Here is a 7906-nt window from a genome sequence, read left to right as displayed (position 1 = left end):
AAGAGCAAGGATGGATGTTTGCAGTGGTGGTTTCCAGCTGGATTCTCCAGTGTGTTGTGTTCCGTGGGTCTCAGCTCCTGACGGAGCAAAACTGGGTGAGAGCTCGGGCAAAGGAAGGCTCGAAGGGCTTGTGCGATAGCTGTGATCACAAAGACACTGTGCATTCTGTGAGACAATATTCTCTGTGCTAGCTGTAAAATTCAGGTTAAATAACCATTCTGAAGCGCTTCCTTTAAACTGTTTGCTTCCAGAAAGCGTTGCAGGCTAAGTAAATACCAATAATTCCTATTTCCCATCTCCTTATCGGTTATTCTACCCAAATGGTCTTGCACAGCCTATCTCATCTCTTCAAGCGAACATGAAATCGTTTGCGTTGGCTTCCAGTTTGAATGATGGTTTCTGTTTCAAACTTAAGCTGATTAATTCTACATTAGATTGTAATTATCAGAATTACCAGCGCTAGGGGTGGTTGCAACCAGATAAACAAACATAGATGCGTTGAGTTAACGGCGGAACAAGTTGGCGAATAGGGGAAGAAAAGGAAATGGGATAGGGAGGACAGCTCAAACAAAAGTGAGCAAATTGCATTCAGGAGCATCGTGGGTGTGAAGGATGGTAAGGGGGAGTAAAAATAGAAGTTTGAATTTTGAGATTTGTAGGAGAAGTTGACCTGGGTAAGAATTTGGGCCCCTCACCCCGGGTTCCAGAGAAGAGATGATTCATTTGGGCTTATGGTTTTGTTTAAAAACTTATTTTCTTTTTCTTTGTGCCATAGAAGGATCATGAAGGTGGTTCACTGCAGATCTGCTTTTTCTGCAGCGCCAGCAAAATGAATCTAATCTAATCCCATGGAGCGTTTTCTTGTCTTCTGTGCCAGAGTTTTCTGTTGCTTTGTGTCTTATTTGGGGTGTGACATACGGTTGGCACATGAGTAGCTGGTACTCTGAGATCTCGGGTGCTCTTTTTAATTGTGGGACTTTGCCTGGATTTGTTTGGCAGTTTCACCTCTCATTTCTGTTAAATGTACTGTAGAGCGGGTGAGCATGTTTTAGAGATGATTCTGTGTATGTAAAATTTGAAATGGTCTTAGAGAACCTGTTGGGTAAGGACAAGCTATGGAAGTGTGTGAGAATTGTTGACAGAACTATTATAGAACAGTGACATTAACCAGGATAAGCAAGGGGCATTGTCTTTGTTGTAGATGTTTGTTTATGCTTAAATCTACTTTTCTTCTATTAAAAACTTCCCTTCCAGCAGTATGGCTTTGGAGAGGAGAGTTTCCAACTCATGCAAAAACTGCATTTTGGAGAAAGAAACAAAATTATTGTAGTTTTCTTTTTTAGGATCAAGACGAGGGGGAGGGAAAATGGTTTCCTTGTATTTGACCGTTGGATGGAAGACAAAGCTCAGCTTCTCTTGCTGACTAATGTCATCATTGAGGCATTTTTTTCTCCCACAGAGCAATTTTGTCTCTGAGACCCCCACAGCCATTGGCAAGACCATGGCCTGAGATTAAATCTCATGCTTGGGTGAAATTCTAATGACTGTAATTGTTTCCTCTTTTTAAGACTGCGGTCCCTTCATCAAAGAGGGGTGCGGAAATGATGCATTTAGGTTGTAAAGAGGGAGGTCATGATTACCTGAACCTGTGGTTGACTTGAGGGGATTCTGTGTTGCGTTCTGGCAGCGGTTATCCCCGCTGACATTCTTTAATGTGAGATGATTTAAAGTGTGGATCACATAGAGGAATAGTGGCGTGCCTCCGTCCCCAGGGGTTCGTGCTGCTCTCCTGTGGCTGTCACCCGCTGGCGGATGATCGCTGCAGGGGAGCGGCAGCAGCTCTTGTGTTTGGTCATCTGTTGGAATGGGGGAGAAGGGAATGTGGGTGAAGGGAGGGTTCTGTGAATGATCTGTTGCAAGGGGAAGCTCCTAACCCAGCGCAGCCATGGAGCGGTGCTGGATTTGCGTCTCCTCGAAATTGCAAAGGGCTTAGGAGCTGTCAGCCCCTGTTACTGTCAACCCTCGCGCTTCAGTGCTTAGGGAAGATGTTGAGCATCTTGAAGGATTGCACCAGGATGGTAGTGGTAGTTGTGGAGGAACTGAACGTGTGTCTGCAAATATGGTTAGGAAAAAAAAAAATCACAGTTTTGTAGAGGGGGCTTGCCTAATTCTGCAAAATTGGAGTATATGTGTGCACCAGCGTTGCTGTGTGGTGGAAAAATTCAGATAAGTGTTTTGTGTTATTTGGCTTTACTGTGCAGTTCTGTAGGTGTGCAACTTTGCAACCATACTCTCCCCTAACTTCTTTGAAGTTTTATGAAAAAATAATGTACCGTGCATTAAGTGCAAGATTATTGGAGTTGGGCTCTAATTTGTGAAGTATCCTTTAAAGACATCAGAACTCACCAAGAGGTATTTCATCAGAGAATAAGGAAAATAGTTCAAATGGTACTTAAGTGTCTAGAGACTAAAATAAACCCCAGAACATCGTCATTCTTGAAAGCACTCAGCGTCAGATCCTTTCCCTGATCTCAGCGGGATGATGATATTCAGTGTACTCTCCAAGCATTAGTTTAGGGTATTGAAAAGCAGACCATCAAAAAAATCCAAAGTGTCAACAGTGCTCTTCATCTAAGGGACTAGCTTTGGGCACGTAGCACTGAAACTCTGGCCTCTGTCTGGCAATGTTATAACTTCACATAGTATGATAATGTCTCGTTTTAAAAAAATCCTTGAAGCCTGAAAAGCAATTTTTTACACCAAAACTAGAAGCCTGTGTTTATACACCTATAAATAAAATCCATAATAAAAAAATTGCAATAATGGTTGATTATCCTTGTGTGTGGTGTAACAGCAGTATTGCTAAACATTCAAAAGTCCTGGGTCTGGCATCCCGAAGGAAGCTCTTTAAGGCAATGGTTTTGTTCTTTCCGTTTGCTTGTTGTGTGGTATCACCCTGTGGCAGGGACCAACAGGTATTTCTTTCCCTGAGTAGACTTTTCACCTGGCTGACAACTGAGATCCTCCCATTATTTTGAGCACAGTGATGCAGTTGTGGTGGGTGGTGATGTTTGCCCCTCTGTTGGTGATGGAGCTCTCCCTTCATGCTGGGGTGTATTACGGGATCCAGTAATGCTCGCTTTTTCTGTCTGAAATTGCCGTTTTACTGGAATCTCTGGTGGGAAGATTCACTAGGCTGTGGTGCTATGTAGTGCATCTAGGGGCCATATAAAAAAGGGATATTTGGTTAAATCAAACTGCATCAGGCTTTGCGTGGAGAAAATACCCTTCTGGTTAAGGGAAGGAAAGAGTTTTGAACTGAAGCTAAATTCATTTAAAAAACCCAAAAACCCAAACAGCAGTGGCTGAAAATCCAGTCTTTACAGAAAGTTTCTCTCCAGATGGATTTTCATTGCTAACTGCACTCGCTGACAAATTGTGTAGGTGGCTGTTTGGGTGTTTTTTTATTATGTGTCCCTAAATGTGTTTTCATTCTTGTTTTGAAGCTTTATTTACTGTATGAAGTAGTTGATTATTCTAGTAATAGCCAGCACAGCTTTTGTGGGGTTTAATGTTTTCTTTGCGGTAATTTAAAGCAAAACAAATCAAATGTGAAGATAAATTTAACTTTTGGTTTTTTAAATGCAAGCCCCGCTGGCCACTTCTTACCCACTCTGCACCAAGAAGCCAGTGAGTCCTTAACTTATTTTAAAAGAACACTATTTTTTTAGAAACATCGTCAAATTGATGCAGTAGCTAAAATTTATTTTGGTTACTGTACTTGTTTCTTTTCTTTTTGAATTTAAAAAATCTTTATTTTTGTCCCAATAAGAGAATGGTAGACCATAGCTCAGAAAACTGTAGACCACCTGTGAAGTGCTGTCAGGTTTATGGATTTTTTTTTGTGTGTGTGTTTGTGTTCTTGTGTATAATTGAGTCAATCCTAGGTAAAACCAGGATTGACTAATGTGAAATTTAAATTAGCTGACAGTATCCTATCAGAGCTGATATTATTTTAAAGCTTTTTGCAGTAACTTCTAGGCTCATGTAAGAACAGTTGGAACAAACCAGTTGTATAGGAATGTTTGAGGTTAAGCTGTCTAATATTTATTTTAGCAACAGATGATGTTTCAGCAGCATTTTAATTTTGTATTGGAGAGCTGACAACTTCATAGCATCTCAATTGCAACTGTATTTACTTGTTTTTATTGGATGCTGAAGATTTTCAGGACACTAAGATGGGAATAAGTTCTGTGAATGAGAAATGTGTTCCTGCTAAGAGGATGCTAAAGTGGAGTCTGATGTTCCCTAAAAAAAATTAAAAATTACTCATTTAGGGTTCAGAAGCATGGTACAGTTTAGATGCACTAAAAGCAGCCGAGATCAGCTCAGCTGGAACAGTGAATTTGAGAATTTGCCGTAAGAAGCAGGGAGTTGTGCGGAAACAGTCATGATGGAAATCCAGGATGCTCGGGCACTAGCCTATAGGTGGCAAACCTGACTTTGTAGTAGGTCAGTGAAATAGCTCACCAAGCTGGTTTTCCAAAGTTAAATATATTCTGGAAAATACGGTTTGCTGCTAAGTGGTAACGATTGTTGCAAAATATTTTAAATGCCTGAGTTTAATCTCTTTTTCTACTTCTGTTAGCTCTGAGCAACCAAAAAAATTGGGTTTTAATCACCCAGGCTGTATTCTTCCTTGGTGATTTCAGCAGTTCATTAAGCAGTGATTAGTACTCTCCAATTATGCATTCGTTTATCTTAGTGATGCATTTACAGTTAGAGTTGGTTTATTGAATTTGTCTGATGCCTAGCAATTTCAGCAGATTTTCTTTTTTTTACCGTAAAAGATCATGCAAGAGTGCAGTACAGAGGGGTTTGTAGCTTTGGTATTGCCTTTAATGATAATCTTACATGATTTTGTTTTTTGAAGAGAAGTGGAAAGCATGAGCTGTCCCCCCCTTGGACCTTTTAGCAATCCTGTTGTGAAGTCCGTCTCCAGGCTTTGCTTTGTCTGCTGGCTGTCAGCGGTGCAGGGGAATAAGCGGTGCAGCAGGCAAAGCTGGGCGTTGGGGTGGATTTTTCTCCATGTTATAGGCTGGCGGTTCTACACATGAGTTAGAAGATCTTTTTTTTTTTCCCCCTTAAGGAGGGTGTGGGGAGAAGGAAAAGAGGAGGGACATGGGCAGAGAGAAATGGGGTTGAAGAGCAATTTTTTGATGAGTAAGAGGGAGAAGAGAAGAGGCTCTCTGTGCCATTAAGAGCTGCCCTTGTGTGTGTTGTGACAGAACTGGATAAGGAGTGAATTTAGGTGGGCACTGGCCAGCTGTGAGGTGGAATGGTTTCTGGCAGGAGGAGGAGGATGGCTGATAACCCACTTTTGCTTCACTTCAGTTTGTTTCATGGTTTTTGTTTGGTTTTTTTTGACCAATATATTGTTTGCTTCCAGCTGTAACAGTATACAAGCTTGAGCTGTGGTTTATTAACAGGGCTGCGATGAAACAGGCTGCTTTGCCTGCCCAGTGCTGTAGCAGCAACAATCTATTCCTTCTCCTATTACTTAGTATTAAAGACTGCAAAGCTTTAATTTTGCTTGTAAAGCTCTTCCTAAAACTTGTATACCCTGAGATGTTGTGATTTAATTTTCCTTGGACCAACAATCTAGCTCATTTGAGAGAGGCAAATCTTCTCAGTGTACACTTATTTTTCTGAGTAACATAGGACATTGTGTGTTTAAAACATAATGACTACAAATGGGCAAATTTTTTTAAAAATTTTTTTTCCCCTGGATAGTCTCTTAGGTTCCCAACCCCAAGTGTACCTTGGTTAACAGGACACTCTAGAGGTAAAAATAATGTAAATAGATGGTAGTATTACTTTATTAGAGGAAAAAAATTAAATATCTCTGTGTTTTTTTATCTAATTTTTTTACTTCCATGTAGACCAGACATTAAAGACTGTTTCATTTTCTGTACCTCCATTACTTACCTTTTTTCCCTCTTCATACACTTTATTTCAATGTTACATTTTTACGAAATGGCAAGATAATTTTTTCCTCAAAAGCAGATTAACTGTGACATTTTAAACATAATTAATGAACAAATAACTTATTGAAAGCACTTTAAGGGACTCTTCTAACAAAATTTAATTTAAGCCCATAGTAAATTGTCAGTAGGAATACACTTAATAAAGTTCCTTTGTGTTTCTCTTCCATTATTATTATATGGTTCTTTAACAGCAGTTGTCTCCATCGTTTGGTGTGAAGACTGAAGTGGTTAGATAACAAATGAAGCATACTTAAGTTCATTTGAAATTAAATTCTCATTCTGAGTTTTCCATGCCGTGTTCCGTAATTCTGGTTCTTCCTGTCAGAAAGTTTAATGTAGAATCTGTTGTTCTCTCCAAGTCTAGAAGACGTGAATGGGAAACAAGACCTGACAAAATGTGAACAGTAATAGGTGAGAATATAAAACAACTGGTCCAGGGAAAAACCGTCTAAGAGTGGGCTTCTGTGAAGAGAAAGTATGTGTCTTTAGATGTTCTTGATATACTTCTGATACTGCTTTGTATTCTTGCTCAGGAATTTCTTCTCTTAGTCACCTGAGGAGTTGTATCACAGAGGTTAGATTGGCAAGTGCGGATGATTTTGCTGGACTTGTGGGCACTTCACTTCCAGCATCCATTCCAAGCTGGGTACCGATGGCTCAGTGCCTTAGTTGCTGCTCTTTGAATTTTTGCCATGACTCGGAGTCTCTTGAAAACGTTGAGGTTACGTTGTTTGGTTTTTAAAAAGTGCAAATGCAAATTTACAGGTATGGCATACTTTATAGCGTTACTGCTTTGCACTCCATATTATTTTCTTGTTTATCCAGGATTCTTAGTCCGTTTGTTGCGTGTTTCCATTGAATAACTCGAGCAGTGCCAGCATTCCTGGGAGCAAGTCACACGGGCTTGGCAGAGCTATGTGTATTCTGAGCAGACTTTGTTTCCCGAAGGCTTTCTTCCTACGTCCTTGGGGATGTTGTCAGCCTCTGTTTTAGCTTGAAAATTTAGATTTAGGAGAGAAGAGGTGGTTCTTAATTATGAAACGAAACATGGGAGGGTGAGTGTGGGATGCAGAGCTGGGAGACCTGTCGTACTTTTTCTTCTGACCCTTCTTGGTCACGGAAGCACAGCTCTGGTCCTGATGGAGGTTTTGATCTTGAGGGATGCTTTACTTTAACCAACAGATGTTACCACTCACAAACTCAGTTTACGCAGACTGCCACTGCTACTTGTAAAAGACCTGTACCTCTGAGTCAGTGCTTGTATTTTATTCAGTTGTTCGTTCATCCCAGAGAAGATGCTGGAGGACTTGCTCGGAGTGGTTCAGAAGTGTCTGTGATAATCTCAGCGTGTTCTCCTTTGGGCAGTATTTGAGCTGTACCATGAAATTACTGTGCAGCGTTGTGCTGAACAACTCCACCTTTTGAGATTCTTCAAATTGCCTAATAGGAAACTGGTTTTTTCTTTAATTATGAGGATTTTTAGAGACAGAGGGTTTTTTTTTTTTATGTTGATGGTTTTTGTGCATTCACCTCACACAGGCTGGACAGGCCGGATCAACGGACTGAGGCCAGTTCCATGAGGTTCAGGGCTCAGTGCCGGGTCCTGCGCTTGGGTCACCACAACCCCATGCCAACGCTCCCGGCTCGGGGCAGAGCTGCTGGAAAGCTGCCTGGTGGAAAAGGACCCTGGGGTGTTGGTTGACAGCCGGCTGAACAGGAGCCAGCAGTGTGCCCAGGTGGCCGAGAAGGCCAACAGCATCCTGGCCTGCATCAGCAATGGTGTGGCCAGCAGGAGCAGGGCAGGATTGTACCCCTGGACTCGGCACCGGTGAGGCCGCCCCTCGAATCCTGGGGGCAGC

Source organism: Pterocles gutturalis, unplaced genomic scaffold (assembly GCF_000699245.1).
Source record: "Pterocles gutturalis isolate BGI_N339 unplaced genomic scaffold, ASM69924v1 scaffold2956, whole genome shotgun sequence".
NCBI lineage: Eukaryota > Metazoa > Chordata > Aves > Pterocliformes > Pteroclidae > Pterocles > Pterocles gutturalis.
This window is presented reverse-complemented; position numbering follows the sequence as displayed.